The sequence below is a fragment of the Polypterus senegalus genome, chromosome 2 (assembly GCF_016835505.1).
Source record: "Polypterus senegalus isolate Bchr_013 chromosome 2, ASM1683550v1, whole genome shotgun sequence".
Lineage (NCBI taxonomy): Eukaryota > Metazoa > Chordata > Cladistia > Polypteriformes > Polypteridae > Polypterus > Polypterus senegalus.
The window spans coordinates 46,457,374-46,477,143 of NC_053155.1; the positions used below are offsets into that span (position 1 = coordinate 46,457,374).

At 35.9% G+C, this 19,770-nt stretch overlaps 1 protein-coding gene across 4 annotated transcripts in view; it reads right to left on the reverse strand.

Moving 5' to 3' along the window:
- The window catches only part of frmpd4 (FERM and PDZ domain containing 4), a 787,881-nt gene that overhangs the window by 450,603 nt on the left and 317,508 nt on the right, over positions 1–19,770 (reverse strand). The window contains exon 1 of one of the 4 annotated variants that reach the window (XM_039743626.1): positions 18,227–18,382. The exons of the other annotated variants lie outside the window; for them this stretch is intronic. The gene's annotated coding sequence lies outside the window, so the exon portion shown is untranslated. Of the gene's footprint in view, positions 1–18,226; positions 18,383–19,770 lie in introns of those variants that run through there. 4 annotated transcript variants of the gene reach the window in all.

The window sequence follows — 19,770 nt, forward strand, 5'->3', positions numbered from 1 at the left end:
ATAGAACTTTATTTGTACCCAATAGGAAATAACAAAATATCAGCCTTCAATACTGTACTGCTAAATCATAGCTTTATATTGGGATTGTTTTGTACATATCCAATATTGTTTCAATTTCTTTCTATTTTAAAAGTCCTTTATGAATAGCTATATAGATTTATTATATTTTACAAATTTGAATCTCCCTAGCAGCATATAGCTTGAAGCTATGTAACATTTGGGAAGAAATGCATCATGCAGAAATGAATGCAGAGAACCTATTGATAGTAATACACACACACCAGCATCTCTAAATTTGACAACTTTCATGCAGAATGTTTGTGTTTATAACCACATTACTACATTTTGGGATGCAAGCACACGTACCATTCCTCCATCTCCATCACACAACAAACTCAGATATTTTTGGACTTCATTTATCATTGCCAGTTTTTACACATGACCAAGTTTATGTTATTTGGTCTGGAGCAACCTCAAGAGCAAAAACTGAAGCAAAAAACAAATTTCCAATAACATAACATTCTGTATGATTTTCTGCTTAAACATGCATTTTTTTCAATAAGAAATCACCTAAGCATACAAGCTACATATATACATAGAAGCATGTCAGCATACAAGTTATTTATCCATTTTCTCATCCTTCTTTTGCCCTTATACCCAGAAGCACTGTGCCCCCATTCAATATGACAGCCTTCCTTCCATGGACAGCAGGTTGTGCAGTTACAGCCAGTTTCTTACATTCATTTCTTGTAGCATAGCTACAAAAAGAAGCTTCTCAGGCTACAAAGCTGAAGTCAAATAATCATGTTTCAATCATTTTTTTGTTATATAAATCTCTAAAATCAATCTGTAATTTTACAAGTTATACTCATGATGAAAGAATTTGCTTCACAAATAACAGAGCATAAATGGCAGCAGTTTAGATAAAATCTAGAGAGTGTCAAAAACATTTTGTTAAATTTATTGTCTATGCATAATTTAAATGTATTATTGTACTTGTTTTTATTATTGTGTATACAATGTATAATATTTTCTTTGTGCCGGTCCTAAGCCTGGATAAATGGGGAGGGTTATGTCAGGAAGGGCATCCGGTGTAAAATTTTGCCAAATCAATATGTGGACAGATGATCCATTGTGGCAACCCCTAACGGGAGCAGCTGAAAGAATAATAATAAGAAGAAGTACAATATATTATTGTATTTTGCATTATATTGTAGTTTTCTTGTTGCTGTTTTACTTTTATACAATCGATGGAAGCATTCTTAGGGTTGTAAATGAATGGAATTACGTAGAAACAGACGAACGTTTATTTTTCCTGCTGGGTAATTTATTTCAATATTTTTATAACACTATTGGCATTTAATATCTTAATTAGAGCAGTGATTCACAGACACCTTGTCCAGCCTAATTTCCTCTTTTAATTTGACTCCTACTGTGATTTCCTAGTTTTTATATTTTGTTGTCAAGTCAGGAACTACAAAAATGGATTTTCTGTTTTTTTATTGCAGCGTAGAATGCATTTCTGCTTATTTCTTGGGGAAAATGTACTATTTTTACCTTCATTTTGTAGATTTTTATCATCATCATCTTCTTGATTTCATGTTTGCAGGTTGTCTGGTTATTTAGTCTGTTATTTACTAATGAGCATGTTAGACAGTCTAACCACAAGGCCTTTCGGCATTCAGTGTTGTTTGCTCTCATGCCTTTCTGGTTGTTGCTAATTGTCATTATTAGGATACAATTAAGGAAGCAAACTCCATAGAAAAAGGCCAATTAATGGGAAAATGACAAAATAGTGTTAAGTGCTACGGCAAAACTACAAATATTTCTAAATTTATTAAGGATGTAAATCTCCTACTGCAATGCTTTTCCAAAAACAGAATAACTAAAGAAAAATAACAAGATCAATTAGAGAGTAATGAGTCACTCTTTGTGAAACTGGATGGAACAAAAGCCTGTGGCTCCAAGAACTTCCCCAGGACTGAACCTGGGAACCACTTCATTTTTGCAAGTTGTTGGGAAGTTTAAATATTACTTCTTATAGTAAAATAAAGTAAATGGAATGAAATAACGAAAATGGTGAAAGCACAAATGATGTATATTTGAGTGGTATAAGAGCAAATAGGATGCAGCTTCAGTTTAGGAGTAATTGTTGCTGTTTTATTCAGTGACATATTCTAAGGTAAGGTTGTTATAATCACTGATCATGGCATCAGAGATTGACAATGTGCTACACTGAAGGTTCTCAAGAGCACAGTGGCCTTCATAATTCTCAAAGAAATATGTTTGAAACAACTACCGCTCTTCCTAAAGTTGACCATCTGGCCAAACTGAGCAATCATGGGAGAAGGTTCTTGGTAAGAGGTGTGACCAAGAACCTAATGATCACTCTGGTTGAGCTCCAGAGAACCTGTGTGGAGATGGGAAAAACTTGCAGAAGAAAAACCAATCCACTGATCTAGTCTTTATCACAGGGTGGCAAGACAAAAACTTTTTCTCAGTAAAAGATACATGGAATATGTGAAAAGGCACCTAAAAGACTCTGAGACTGCGAGAACCAAGATTGTCTGGTCTGATGAAATCATGATTAGTGTCATGTCTGGAAGAAACTGCTAATCACGTGGGCAATACCATTCCAAAGGTAAAGCATGGTGATCATCATGCTGTGTGGTTGTTTTTCAGTGGCAGGGACTGGGAGATTAGAAAGTATTGAGGGAAATCTGAGCAAAGCAAAGTACAGAGATATCCTTAATGAAAATCTGCTCAAGAGCACTCTAAGCCTTAGACTTCTGCCAAAGGATGAGCTTTCAACAAGACAATGAACCTTAGCACAAAACAAAGACAGCACAAGAGTGGCATAGGGATGACTCGGAATGTTTTTGACTGACCCAGCAGAGCCAATACTTGAACCTAACATGTCTAGAAAGACCTGAAAACAGCTGCCCACTGAAGGTCTCTGTCCAATCTGACAGAACTTAAGGATCTGCTGAGAAAAATGGCAGAAAATCTTGATGTGTCAACCAGGGAAGAAGCCAGGCTGTAATCACTGCCAAAGATGCTTCAGCTGAGAAAAGGCTCTGAATACTTGTGCCAATGTCACATTTCAGTTTTTATTTTTAACAAATTTACCAAACATTTCAAACTGCTTTTCACCTTGTCATTCTGGGGTATTGAATGTTGCTGGATGTGGGGAAAAATGAATTTGAATGATTTTAGTATTAGGTTGCAACATAACAAAATGAGTTAAAAGTGAAGGGGTCGGAGTACTTTCTGAATCCACTGTATACAGCATGATGGAAGATCACGTTCAAACCTTGGCTTGATAATATACAGTAAGTCTCAACCTATTTAGTGATTTTCTTTTTCTCTCAGTAATAGCATTAGAGACTTCATCAGGCAATTGAGATGATTGCTCTAGCGGACCAAGCAGTTGGAAAAAAGAAAAAAAAATCCTTCAGTGTTATTACATTAGTCAATCATTTGATTGAGTGGCTCCTCCTGTGATCGATGTGTCATGATTCAGCATTGTGTTGCAGAGCTTGGATGAAATATGAACACACCAATTGGCACAATGTCTGCACTTTAGCTAGCTACACAAGGCATGAGCTACACTTAATCAATATTACAAATCACTTTAGCTGGCATCCAGGCTTTTGTTTGCAGCAGCCTGTATTCGAGAATGAGCAAGACAGTATATGTCTTGGCTCTCCTTTAATGTAGTGTCACAAAAATTAGAAGAAAAATTTATCTGGAGCCCGTGCTCATTTCACATTTCTCTTGCTGACACCTAACTTGTAAAGGGTTGTTAAATATAAGAGGAAATAAGGGTTTGATTAATAGTGTACTAACCTTCACAATGTCTTTACAGGACCAAAGCCAATATGCTAATGTTGTACTGTATATGAATTCATCACATCTTTTTTTAGCAGGTACAGCCAATCAAGATTTAAGTCAAAGTGCATCATTTCATTAAGTCATGTAAGAGGCAGCTTTGGAAAAAGAGTCTTAAAAAGATGGAGGTTCAGATGATATCCCTTTCTGATCAAAATGTATACTACAACCTGATCATTATTAAATACTGTAAGTTATCAATAGTTTTTTGTGCTAGAGACTCTAAACTAAACTGTATGCTTTAATGAAGACAGAAAGACTACTTGCTTAAAACTAGATTTATTTCGTTACCTGCATCATTAGTTAATTCTTACAGTTTTTACGAGTTGCAGACTGTAGGTCTTCCTTTTGTCCAGTTCTATTTGTTATTTCCATATTGTAGCAATCAGAGTAGCTTTGTGTGAGGTGTCACAGGGCTAGTGTAGTTCATCATAATATCTAATGTTACTTAAGATGGGTGGATACTTTACATCCTGGTCAAACAGCACAATATTACTTAGCAATTAAGTTAAAAAAACACCAGACACTGCATTTCCATGGTGGCAGTGTTGTGTACTCCAGCCTTTTATTGTTAGTATAACAGCTGTGAAGTGTAGAAAATAACTTCCTTCAATCCAAATGGTTTTGTTGTGTGCACAATCCCCTGCTATGAATGACTGCACTATCTATGATGACTACACATATGCAAACAATGCAGACTTCCATCAGGGTTATCAGATCTTTGATCCACTTATTGAAAAGCAAAAAATATTATTATTTACTCCAGGCTAATATTGTCTCAGTTCATCAAAGTACATTTGCAGTATATTCATTGATTTATTTGCTAAATCTGCTTCTTCTAGTTGGGAGTTTCAACAAGTTAATAAACTGTGCCAGCAACACTGGGTGCACACCAGAAACTAAACTTGGATGGGACTGCATTTCATAGCAAGATATTTTCTCATGCAAGCTTACTCATACCTTAACCTAACATGCACCTCGGTGGAGTAATTTAGTAAATTAGAACATCCAGACAAAGTAAATATGAACTCACAGAAAATGTGTTAAATTCACCCAGATCAATAATGAATCCAAGGACATACAGTTTGTCAACACTGATAAAGTATTCATTCCCCCATTTACAGTACATAAAGATACTTTTAACTCAAGGATTTGCTAAACACATAAAATATGCTAACACCCTATCCAAGGTATGTTCCTCCCTTCTGCCAATAAACTGGACATGTTTCTTAGATAAAGAACAGATAAAAGATAAATTGACTATACTATACATTAAACTAAATCCAATGTCACATTACGTGACTTTTAGTCTTGGGGTAAGTCAGACTTGCAGACTGCTTTGCTAATTGTGTTGCCAGACCATTTCAGGTTTACATGACTGAAAATCGGTAGCCATGTCACATTTACAGTCCCTTTTTGTGACAACCAATAGTGTGCTGCCTGAAGGAGCCCATGTGTATGAAGGGTTAACTGGTATGATGAGTTCAGCCACAATCTCAGGCCTTTTTTAATTTTCTCCATTCTGTCATGGTATGTAAAATATAAGACATCAGACAGACGATCCTCTCTTTTGTTTGCTAGGTTCACTGTATTATATGTATTACTAGCCATCCCCCGCAGCTTCGCCAGCATAGAAGTGAAACAGGACAGTAAAGAGGACCCTGCCCAGCTCTCTACTCCTGACGTCACTCTTCCCCCTCCACTCAGCCTGCAGTCTCTGTCTCGAATTAGCATGAATATATCACTCCTGCAAGCGAATTATGATTCTTTGCATGATGGGAGAAGTCACAAAATCAACCAGGATGTTCAAGCAGATCCTAGAAAAAACCCAATCTAAATCCATTAAGTAGTTCTCTTGTTCGCTAGGTAAGCGGATGTAAGATACGCCCCGAGGCTAGCATGTTAGTGAGGAGGGCCCTGCCCCCCTCTCCTCGGCCTGCTGCATCTCTCCCGGATTTGCAAAAATAAATTGAACTATGATACTTAGCGCGATGAAAGAAGTCGCAAAATAAACCGGAATGTTCAAGCAAATTATAGAAAAAATCCCTGTCTAAATCCGTTAAGTAGTTCTCTCGTGAAAAGCGAACAGGCATACAGACAGACTGACGTGGGATTTTATATGTATAGAGAATGAACTTCTGTTTAGCCATTCATTGGTCGTTATCTCTTATGCACACAGAGCATACCGCTATTTCTAAAGACAAATTTTGTCAGAGTGAGTTGATGCCTCAACACACCTCTGATGTTACCTTGCAACTGCATCATCCTAGTTGAGGATATGCACACTTTTCACTAGAGATCTTTATTTAATTACTGAATGACAGACAGACACTTACAGATTAATTGTGTTAAAATTCTTCCAGACAGGAACTAAACACCATTCTGCTGGTGTAACTGTCATGAATTTCCTTGGAAGCATAATACAATTTATTCTGTGAAATTTTTTGTGAAACAAACTCCTAATTTCACTACAAATTCAATATTACGAAAGCGTATCATTATTCGCAATAAACCCAAAACTGTGAAAGAAGTGTAAAAAAGGGATTCAATTTGGTGCAAAACAATGGTTAAAGAAGATATTGCCCTGTTTGATTTTATCAGAGAGAATTGCGAACTATTTAGAGTGAGTTGCAAGGAATGTCACATTACGTGAATGGCTTCACAGGAGTGTGCCACCAACTGCCTCTCACTCACTAAGATTATGTAAATAAAGGCTACTAATGAAAATCACTGGAAAAATCATTTAATGTGACATGGCCTTATACAGTATGATATCAAGGTAAAAGAAGGCCATCACATACAAACTTCAAATAAATCAACCTGTCAAATACACATTATGATAACACTTTACATTAAATGCACCTATTAGTCAGTTACTGTGGTGTAATAAGAAATGAACAACTGCTTTAAACTGACTTAAAGAACAAATGACAACTACCAAACATTTTTTATTAACAGCAAAAGAGGTCTGGTTTGTGATCAACTCCAAATAAGGAGACCAGAAATTCACTGTTAAATGTGTTTCAACTCTAATTCTCCCAGATAAATAATGAAGTTTATACTCTAAAAGACTGGTTAGAACTGAAGCAGGAGGGTATTCAAGATGGAAACCAACAAGTAATTCATCACAAAGTCTGGTGTAAGCCAGGAACAATATGAGTGGGGTGGATATGCTAAAGACTATAAATCTGAATGGATAAAATATTTTTAACACCCAATCTATTCATTTACTTTGATGGGCTGAAAGTTTTCCTGTTCTTTGCAAATCTTCCGATGCTTTAATTTTTTTCTGTTTGTTCTAACTGTTCAGTGCTCACTTCATGCTCCACCTCCAAATCTCTATTTATAAACTATACCATTAATAATAATTCTCTGTAAGTCAGTCAGTCATTTTCTAACCTGCTTAGTCCTGAACAGGGTTGTAGGGGGTGCTGCAGCCAGTATAGGGTGCCATTCTGGAACAAACCCTGGACAGGGCATCAGTCCATTGCAAGGCAGACACACACACATACACACACACACACCAACCAGCTGAGGATCACCAATTCACCTAACCGGCATGTCTTAGGATTGTGGGAGGAAAGTCTCACAGACATGAGGAGAACATGCAAACACAAACCCTGTGAGGTAGCAGTACTACCACTACACCACCATGCTGCCCAATGCTCTGTAAGCGATCTCTGTAATAATTTAAATTTAAACTGAACTCCTGTTTATTAATTTTATATACTGTTTTTTTTTCATGTACTCGCCTACTTCTAATTTAGTTGGTGTCATTACTAGTTCAAAACCAGCATGTCAACAGAAAGATTTATTTTGAAAACAATTCAGCAAAATTGAAAAGGTAGCACAATATATCAAAAAGACAAAAGTATTTAAATTGGTGAAACAGATATATTTATTTGAGATATTTCACATACAATCTGTGAAAGTAATAACCAGACACCAAAAAGAGCACTGTGTACTTTGAGACACTGCACACTCAATGTCATCCCTTGAAGAATTCTGCTCAGCTCTGAAATACCATAAAAATGCTAATTCACTAATGAAAAAAGAGGTATCTTCATAAAACAACTTTTGTAGAGAAAGGCACTTGTATTAATACCTTTCATTTGACATGATAGGACAGAAGACATAATAAAGGAAAATTAAATTAAATCAAACTAGCTATCAAGACAAACTGTAACAGGTGGGTAGAATCAGGTCATCTCTTTAAAATAGTTATATTTTTATTAGGTCCATCGACTCTTCAGTAAGCAGAAAGATTTTGGCAGATTTTTTAAGAGATTATGTTGCACATGTGGATTTTTATACATGGCAAATGTTTTTGTTGTTGACAACTTTATGTGTTGGGTATCAGAACTGAGAACAACTGGTGTGGATTGATTTACATAGTTACAAAGATTTTTGCAATTACATGTGTGGTGGCACGGTGGGTACTGGTGCTGCCTCGCAGTTAGGAGACCCGGGTTCGCTTCCCGGGTCCTCCCTGCGTGGAGTTTGCATGTTCTCCCCGTGTCTGCGTGCGTTTCCTCCCACAGTCCAAAGACATGCAGGTTAGGTGCATTGGGGATTCTAAATTGTTCCTAGTGTGTGCTTGGTGTGTGTGTGTGTGTGCCCTGCGGGACCCTGTCCAGCTCTCTACTCCTGACGTCACTCTTCCCCCTCCACTCAGCCTGCAGCCTCTGTCTCGGATTAGCATGAATATATCACTCCTGCAAGCGAATTATGATTCTTTGCGTGATGGGAGAAGTCACAAAATCAACCAGGATGTTCAAGCAGATCCTAGAAAAAACCCAATCTAAATCCATTAAGTAGTTCTCTTGTTCGCTAGGTAAGCGGATGTAAGATACGCCCCGAGGCTAGCATGTTAGTGCTAGTAGTCCCCTCGGCCTGCTGCATCTCTCCCGGATTTGCAAAAATAAATTGAACTATGATACTTAGCGCGATGAAAGAAGTCGCAAAATCAACCGGAATGTTCAAGCAAATTATAGAAAAAATCCCTGTCTAAATCCGTTAAGTAGTTCTCTCGTGAAAAGTGGACAGGCATACAGACAGACTGACGTGGGATTTTATATGTATAGAGATTGAACTTCTGTTTAACCATTCATTGGTAGTTATCTCTCATGCACACAGAGCCTACCGCTATTTCTAAAGACAAATTTTGTCAGAGTGAGTTGATGCCAAAACACACCCCTGATGTTACCTTGCAACTGCATCATCCTAGTTGAGGATATGCACACTTTTCACTAGAGATCTTTATTTAATTACTGAATGAAAGACAGACACTTACAGATTAATTGTGTTAAAATTCTTCCAGACAGGAACTAAACACCATTCTGCTGGTGCAACAGTCATGAATTTCCTTGGAAGCATAATACAATTTATTCTGTGAAATTTTTGGTGCCCTGCCCAGGGTTTGTTTCCTGCCTTGTGCCCTGTGTTGTCTGAGATTGGCTCCAGCAGACCCCCATGACCCTGTAGTTAGGATATATCGGGTTGAATAATGGATGGGTGGAATTACATGTGTAATATGTAAAACTGAAAATCTTAGTATTTTTACATTTTTAGCACATATGATATGTTATGAAATGGTCTTCAATAGCCTAAGCCTTGATCTAACTGCAAGGCAGAGTAATAAGATGTTAGATTAATCTGTAGTAGTAAAGACTAATATTATTAAATTAAAGTTAGATAAGGGCCTGCTTGCTAAAAGAATGCCATAAGAGCCAAATATCAAAACCAATAAGGTAAATAATCTCACAGTCAAATCAAGTTGCAGATTTAAAACACAGATTCAATGGTTATAGGCAAATTATTTGTCTTTTAATTCATTTTCATTTTAAAATTTCTCCATTAAGAAAAAATAAAGTTCATCACTTTTGTTACAAGTGAAATTATATGCTGATACACATGAGTGTAAAAACAAGGTGTTACCAGTGGTCATGACTTCAAAGTAAAGACATGAAGACTCACAGTTAGTGATGAATCAGGCAAGTTTTGATGTAAATACAGTTTCTCAAAAGTGACATTAAATTTGTTTTACAGGATATTTTGCAGTTGTGAAGCACAAAATTCATCAAAGAGTTTTTGGATGTTTTTAAGGCACAATGAATTGGCAAAATCAATTCTATTCAGGCCTGTCACTCATGTTAAAGTGCATGACATTTTTCAAAAATATGATATGCTGCATATTCTCCACGCCAAACACACCATCTTCTACATTACAGTGTTTTCTCCACAGCAAAATCTCACTGCATAGAAAGCCGTTGTTTCCAAACCCCACCACCATCTGCTGTTACCTTGCAATTGCATTGTCCTAGTTGAGGTTATGCACACTTCAGGTTTTTTTTTTTTGTTTCACTAGAGAGTTTTATTTCAGTACTAAATGACAGACAAATGCTTTCAGAAATAATCCATGAAAATTCTTCCAGACAGGAAATAAACACCTTCCTTCTAGTGTGACTGCCGTGAATCTCTTTAGAAGTTTAATGCAATTCATTCTGTGAATGTTTTTTTTTTTTTGTTTTAAGAAATGAAACACCTAGTTTCGCTGCAAATTTGGTTTTATGCAAATTGTTTCATTCATCACTATTCACAATAATATTCACAAAACTGTAAAATAATTTTAAAAAAGAGATGCAACATAGTGCAACATATTGCCTAAAGAGGATAATATCCTTATGCATTGTAAGGTTTTAAACATTCTAATTTCTCTTTTTAATTTTTCTGATTGATTTTTGAATTACCATATCTCTCTATTATAAAAACAAATCTTGAGATGAGACAAGACGAAACTATTGCCGAAAGATTTTATTAAGTCCCGCCCTCCTCTCAACCATTTATGGTACTCTCATCTCTCATTCGTCTGAATGCTTTTCTCACTCTTAGCTCTTATAAATTTTTATGTTTTCCTCATTTTAAGTTCCCAATAAAAGAAGACTTATTATGTCCAAATCTTAATGAAGAATTTTATCCCAAAGGGTTATCAACAGAAGAAATGAGTACAGTACCGGGAAACAATGAACTCAAACAAATTTACTCGAAAATTGTCAATTGGTTACACGGCAAATTGGTTAAATAAGTATCGATAGACTATGCTCAAACAGTTGGTGGTGATGTTGTGGAAGATGAAAACATCAACTTACAATATCCCATAGAATATCTACAACAGTTAACCGTAACTGTTGAAAGAAGGATGTATCATAATGTTATTGCATAATTTATGTATGAGTGATGGGCTATACAATAAGATTATTTGTATTCAAAATTGTTCAAACAATTCTGACATGAAAAATTTTAACAAGAGACAAGAAAGGTAATGTAGTACATCTTTCACGGAAAACATTAGACACCAAAGGAGATCTTGATATGCCATTTGTATTAAAACGTTTATAGTTTCCCGTTACAATAGCTTTTGCTATGACAATTGACAAATCACAGGGACAAACATTCGAAAAACTCGGTTTATATATTAGAGAGAAAGAAACAATATTCACTCACGGGCAGTTATACATTGCGTTGTGAATCAAAATTCAAAGCGATATTGACAAAAAGGTAATTCCAAATATTGTTTTTACTGAAGTTTTACAGTAAAAGTGTAAGTTTAAAAAGTATTTGCGTGTTAATTTCAAAGCCAAACAGAACAAAAAAAAAAAAAACATATAACACAACGAGTACCTCTAACTCAACATGAAACATCATTTTCTTCCAATTTATTGTGTTTTATTATTTTTTACTGTGGTTAATTACTCGATATAATGTAAAATAGTTAGGTCTGTTATGCACATCTAACAATTCTCATTAAAATAACAATCTGCTTAAATTATACATCTGCCTTCCCATACGCGAGCGGCAGAGCAGAGAAGTGGCTACCGCCTTGCGCCAACACGGGGGTTGGCGAACGAAGCAAGCAAGGGGCAGAGCCCCCTACTTATGTACAATTAACTAAGTGGTAATTGCAAATGCTGAATTAAAAGATTTTTTTTTATCTCTTTCAAAGCCATATTTGATTATCACATTGTCTTAAAAATTTAGTAAAGATTTTAGGTATTGAATGTGCCCTGCAACATCAGTGTGCCTTGTCCAAAGTCAGCCCCAGCCTTCAGTTGGACGCTACTTGCTTAGACTCCAGACTTCTGTTACTGCCTTCTGAATTTTGTAAAGCGAGTATGGGAATGTTAATTTATATTAGGTAATCCTACTGCATTTGCTGAATTAATAAAACTTTAGCAAAGAGCTCTCTTCCGTCCTTTGGTTCATTTCTACGTCGTAAATTTTGAGGGAGAAATAAGCAAGTCATAAATCCTAACACTGATAACCATTAAAACAAGATTAATAGCCCAGTTCCTTAATATACATTTCACACAAGAATAAAAGACACAGTATCACACTTTGGATGATTTGTATTTCTGAGTATGCATCTCACAGATTAGAAAGTGCTCATCTCATACATGCAAATCAATAGCAAACAGATGGTCTTATGTCATGAAAACAGGAGACATGAAACATCAGCTTTAACAATAAAACTGAATTGAGCTTTACTGGAAAAATGTGTTTTTGACAAAAAATTATGTTCCAGAGATCCTGAATTTGCTATTCATTTGGGAGACTGCAATTCATTCAAATATTTCCATGCTACTATTGAGTACTAAGGCAATTTATGGATTACAAATAAAGAAATTCTGACGTGTTTGATTAAATACAGCACCATTAAAACAACTCACACTTCAATTGACACATTACATTTGAAATCAGAAATTTCTATGCTCACATTTTCAAAAGCCTGAATTGTGAATTCAACATCAAACTACTAGGAATTCAGAGAATCGAGTGTGTTTTCCTTTAGTTGGTGTGTCATTGGTGGCTGCACACCAGCTCATTTTTATGTTTATTTTGATTTTGGAATTTCCATGAGCCATCTTGAACACAATCACTTAAGAAGGTCTTAAGCCTAAATGCTGGTTTACTAGAACCTCATGTATGTGAGACTCAAGCACATGATATGCACATATAAAGTGAAATGGCCAGACCTTTGTTAGGGTGAGTATTGGTGAACTACAGTGGACTTTCTATTAAGAAGATGACAATGTGGATATACAGTAAATCAGAGGCGGTGATGCTTGCATTATTTCACATTGAGGTGAAACCCATTGAGAATATTGGGCATACTGTTTAAAGGATGCAAGAAGAGTAATGGGGCTCATACTATGCTAAACAATCTAGACAATTCATTATACTCCTTGACCTCAGTTTGACCTTTATAATGGTGAGTGTCCACTTACTGCCATTCTCATGTAACAGATTACTTGATCTCTGACAAAGCAAGTGCACACATTGCTATTTTTAAAGCAAGTCCCAACAGAATGTGTGTAAAATTAAAAGCACACAGGGACACATGCATAGATGTATGCACCTCTACAAACATCATGGAAATGAATGGCCACATGCTGCAAATCTCTGCTGCTACAAGGACAATAAGTATGCAGAGAATATAAACATTTTGATAGATCAATCCTGAAAGGTCCCAGTACTGCAGGCAGGTAATGGTGGTATAATAGCATTGGTGACTTTTTCCTGAGAAATAGAAGGTTCTCTGATATAAGAAAGGCAATGTTTGAATATCACAAGACATCTGAACTTATTTGTTTATCAGGTTCACCCCCTGAAGGTAGAAAAGTACCCATCTGAAAATGAGCTTTATCAACAGAATGATTCTCAACATTACAAATGTATAAAAGTTATGGAAAGTTTTTGGAAACATGACAACAGATTGATATCATCAATAATGGTACCTCCAGCTAATTTGCAACATCTACGGGACACTGTGAGATAAGCAGCTCTCCGCTTCCTCTGTAACTTTCCAACTTGTTTCTCCCATGCCTTGATGGATTCATTCTATTCAGAAAGCAAATGGTGAACCAACTCACTCATAGAAATGTGTATCTAATAATGTGGCCAACAAATTGTGATTGCATTTACTACACTGTTGGCACGCAGACTTATTCTGATGAACTGGAAGAACACAAACTCTCCTCTTTTAAGTCAGTGGAAAACCGATGTGTTATATTATTTGAAGTTGGAATAAATCAAATACTTAGTTAGAGGATCCGTACAGACTTTTTTCAAAACATGGCAGGATCTAATCAGTAATATTTTAAAATAAGTTCATAAAGCACAGAGAATTTATTAATTTAGGTATGTTTACAAGCCTTAAATTTAAACGCTTGGCTTGCTCTCTCTCTCAGGGTGGGGATCGATCTGTTCTTAACATAATTCTTCTCTTTGTAAAAACTTGATTGCTTTGTATGGATTGTAATAAAATGAATAAAAAAAAAATAAAAATAATAATAATAATAATAATAATGTGGCCTTTCAGATTATTGCTTTTCAATTCATTAATGGGCTAGACTGTGTGTTTTTTTTTAGTAATGGAAAGCACAGATATACTTGAAAGGAGATTTAGGTGTAGAAATAAAGCATGTGGCTCACGAAAGCCCTTTCATAACAATAAAGAAATGTAATAGGTATGATCAAGCTGTATTAATCCCGTGGGGAAATTCATGACTATGAATGAAAAATCAAAGCAAAAATTCTCCTTAATATCTTTTTGGTTTCTCTTAGACAACTATAGATCAGAAATAAATTAAATGGAGGCATTGTCTTTTGTCTTATGCTTCTCAGATTTTTCTCCTGAGAAAAAAATACCCTAGTACTCTAACATGTGCCTCCTCATAATTTTCAGCAAAGATCTCAGCAAAATCACACAATCGGCTCCGATCTTAAAAGTAGTGTCTTGACATTTTGAAAGTATTTGCATTGTGTGCACAGTGATATATGGCGAAATATATGGATAGTTGTTTGTGGCGATAAAACACTTTACTATGATTACAAAACTGTGGTCCTAGATTCTGAGTACTGTACTTGTAATACTATTAGTTGCTCTAATTTATATTGCTGCACCCCAATTAGATCATACTCATTCTAGAAGAAAAGCCAGGCAGTGTGGCATAGTGGTTAAGATATTAGACTTCAAATCCCACTACTGACACCACTGTGTGACCATGAGCAAGTCAACTTCACCTGCCTGTGCTTCAATTGGAAAAGAAATGCAACTGATTGTATCTCAAATATTCTGTCACTTTGGGTAAAGCAAACAATAAACAAGAGTGTTTATGGGTTTGTGCTGGACAAATACAAGGAAGGAATCAAATGTGGCACAGTCGCTATAACATGTGTTCCACCTGCTTCTTTAGACTGAAGGTATGAAAAAGCCCTGAGGACCACTGAGGTCACATCTGATATCTGTAAAGCCTTTCCCCTTCTGATAGAGGAGATATTTAAACCAATCAACAAACAGAAGTCAGCATTCAAACTTGGACTGCCTTTGGAGGAGATCAGAGCTGTGCTCTTCTGAGGAACTTTTATTTTGAAACGACAACCACCTGTTGTTTTTTTTGCCATCTTTAGCCTTTGGACATTACAATTAAATGAGGCATCCTATGGAACCAACCCTCATTCCTTCTGTGTTTTATCATTGTTTAAAAGGTCAAATATATGTTTATGTATATACCCATTGTATTTATAAATAAGAAACCATCATATGCATTTAACAATATTGTCATTTTCTGACCCACCTAGTCCAGACCAATTTTACAGCAGGGCTGGAGCCTACTCCAGCTGGTATAGGGGGCAAGGCAGGAAGAAACCCTGAACGGGGAGCCAGTCCATCACAGGGTGAACACACACACACACACAGGTCAATTTATCATTGCCAATTCACCTAACATGCATGTCTTTTGGACAGTGGGAGGAAACCCACCTAGAAACAGGGAGAACATGCAAAGTCCATGCAGGGAGCATGAGGGATGTAAACCCCTGCCTTTATTACTATGAAGCAGCAATGTTACCACTGCGCCATCATGCTACCTGCATTTAACAATATGAAGTGCAATAATTAAGATGGGTACAGAACATATGCGATAAGAATCAAGTCCAAAATAATACAAAAATGTAAAATAACAGTTATAGTAACAGGCATATTATTTTAAAGTGATTAAAAACAATGTAAGATATACTTTTGTTACACAGTCATCACAATGAATAGATCATGGTAAGAGATAAACACCTCAAGAATTAACCAAAGGATTGGAGTTAATAAAAATGTGACAAATTATGGTTATTATATACAGTATTTCCTTTAGACTCTAGAATATTAAAACAATAACTTTTCAAATAAAGTGCCATATTTAAAATACATTGTACTAGCATTTCATCAGAATAAGTTATCTCAGATGTATATTTATTTATGAAGTAAATTTTATTATGTTTAACTTGACTCTCACCCCATCCAGGGTTGCTTCCTCCCCTGCCCCTGATTCTGCCCTAACAGCCTCCTGCCCTGCTATCTTAAAATGGATTGAGTGGACCTGAGAACATTATATTATGTAATGTGTATCAATTTCTCCTCTTAGAAGTTATATGTTTGAATGATTAGATTAGAAAAATGGCAGTTTATTGATTCCTCTTTTGCTTATTTCACTAACGAAAGATCCCTCTTGAATGAGAACGGCCTGTGAAGAAGCCACACAAATGAATACAATGTGTGATGAATGGTTGTCTTTGGATGTTCAAAAGACTGACGATTTCATTCAGTAAGCTGCCATTAGTTTTTTATTCTATACACAGAATACTGTTATAGAGAACTGGCCCTATCCTTCCCCTGAAATGTGTGTTAAACAATAAAAGTTTAAAAAATGTGATTTCTGTCTTTTATGAAATGTTTTTTTTTTATCTGCTTATTTTAAAATGCAAATAAGACAGATAAGCCACCTGTAAATGCACTCTCCTTAGCCATTCAATTTTATCTTGTTGGGTGAGATGGGGATCAAATATTCATATTCCCTAAGAGTAAAGCACAATCTGGATTAGACAATAATAATGCAAATGCACATCTTTCCTTCTTTCTGGCGTCACAGCTTCAGCACTAGACACGAAAGTTAGGCGCCTTAACAATTAAATCCTTACACCTGTTTGTTTTCAGGGGAGGTTGTGACTGTCACTTGACTTAGCATCTAATGAATGATTCATGTGCACCTGTGCTCATTTCTCCAGTTCAACACATTTATCATATGACCTTAAAAAGCGTGTAAAATGTATTTGATAAACAGCACATTTTAAAATAAATGCTGGATAATGCATTTTCTCCACTGATTGCTCTTTTACAGTTGAAATGCGACTAATAAGAGACATACTTTTATGCAAAATGCTCCGACCCCTGCAAATGAATGAAAGCTACTAAACAGTTCCTTTCAGGAAAGGACTAAACGTGGCTAACACTGGCTAGACTTCCATATCTTTACGATGCAACTAAGTGGCTGCTCAGCTTGCATTCATTTTTAGTAAAGGGGCTGAATTTAAAATAGCAAAGCAATGCATTTAGCAGCTCTGCTCATTTTGTGCCTTGAATTCTGACAAGCTCTAAAAAAGCTTTCTTTCTCACTTCTGCCTCCAAGATAGAGGAACCTCATTACTTATCCGCAGAGACCAATAAGGATCTGGATAGTAGTGGGCAAAATTTGTACTCTTGTTTAAAATGAAATGAACTGTTAGGTAGGCAGTAGTAAAATGCATCGAGGTGCATGGCAATTTAGCAAAAATAAGCCTGCAGCGATAGTTAGGCTCCCGTTTATAAGGGATCCCATTTTCATGTTCTGCAGCCACCTACTGTATTCATTTTGCAAAAATATGTTAAATACCTTTTTTTGCATTTAACCAGGAGACTATTATGCAAAACTTACTTGAAATATGTAGAAAAACACACAAGACAGACGGACAGACAGACAGATAGATAGATAGATAGATAGATAGATAGATAGATAGATAGATAGATAGATAGATAGATAGATAGATAATGTAATCTGTATAATAGATTGAACATGCGAGGTAGAATATATAATTTTCTACACATAAATTAATAAATATCTATAAACATAGAAAAACTAATCAAGGTTAAATGCAAATACATAGTATTTTGGTGTATGATCAATATAATTTTCAAAAAGGTATACATTATACAGTTATACAGTAAAGTTAATATGTAGTGTTTATAAATGCTCTACAGAAAACTATTTAGTTTACAGACTCAAAAAAATAGAAAGAACAGCTTTTGTGATTTAAAGCGTATAAGAATATCCTTACAGCATTTCAGAAATAGTTTTGTTTTCCTTTTCTCCTCTTTGAATTTTAACAAGGCATTTACAATCTCTGTCAACTAAACACTGGCAACGCGAATGCAATCCCAGCAGCAGCCCACGCACTGAATGACAAAGCTTACCTTCTGCTGATTCTCCCTTTTCATCCGGCGCTACAGCAGGTTGAAGTTTTCATCCCACAACTAAGGCTGGGAGTGATGCTCTATGCTAGAATCGCATGCCTCAGCTCTGTTCTTGCAAAGGGATTGCCTCTAGAGATAAGCGCTGCCTCTGTTAGTGAGTCAGCCGTTTTCTGCAGACTGAGCAAACCCAACCCTGCCTCTTGTTTTTGAAAATTCTTTTGAATGCCAACAACGCAACTACTTAAGACACCCAGTGGCTCAGCGCCGGAGTAATTGCGTGTTGTTATACGCTTTTACTGCCAAATGAGTAAGAAGACTTGAAAGATGATAACCTCTTTTGTGAAAGTGCTCCACATCAAGCATGGCATTTATTCATTTTCTCCAGTTTTTGTCCCGGTATGACTGAATTTGAACACATCCTTTAATCCTAATGCACCTGTATTCACACCCCACACCCTTTCTTTCTTAGTAAAGATTGATATTGCTCAGTATGCTCAATCAAATCATTTTTAGACTGTTACAATACTTAAGCAGTCCCTGAGAATAACTCTGTCTCTGATCCTGCTAACCGCATTTCTGTGTGAGCCGACCATCTCCAATATACTGCCCCTGCTCTCCAGAGAGAAGGATACATTTATCTGAAACCTGAGCAGAATGACTAACACTGATACAGACTCTGCATCGGCAATTAGACTTTCTTCGTCTCATATTTACTCCAGCCAGCTGTACATTATCTTTGAAAAATACAGCGCCATCCATTTTTACTTCCAATTTTCACCTTCTTTTGTTTACTTTTCATAACCAAAGTGTTTTTGCCTCTTCTTTTTGTGCTTTATCCTTGTTTCTTTGGTTTATTTGAGCAGAGATTAGATGTTGTTACAGGTTTTTATTCCTATTTGTGCAGGGCAACAATGACAACAGTCACATTTCTATGGCACATTTTCATGCAAAGGATTTAGTACAAAGTGCTTTGCAAGATAATAAAAATAACAAAAAAGAAAAACAAATTAGAAATAAAGAATAAATAAAACATTGCATACCAAAGATTTTTTGAAAAAAGTACATATTTACATAGATGTGCATGCAATAGGAAAAAAGTACAGTCTCTAAAGATTTGTTTTTAAGTCTGTAAAGATAAATCCAAGTACTGTGAAATTCTTACTTGCATGTGCTACTGATGCCTGTTAAATGAAAGGTGAAATGTGACTTTTAAAACACTTTAAGGTGTATTAGCCACAACTCTTTTAAAATACATTGGCAGTAAGAGCAATCATCATATCAAAACTGGAAAACTGCAAACAACTTTCAACAGAATTATGAAATTTGAGGAAAGCCATAATCATTTAAAACACAGAAAATAAAGGTAACTTTCTCAAACATGTTCAGGGTCAGATAACAGATAGCAACTGGATATGGGATAGAAATCCAAAATGCTAATCACTGCATCACTGGCAAGATAGATAGATAGATAGATAGATAGATAGATAGATAGATAGATAGATAGATAGATAGATAGATAGATAGATAGATACCTCAAGGGGAAT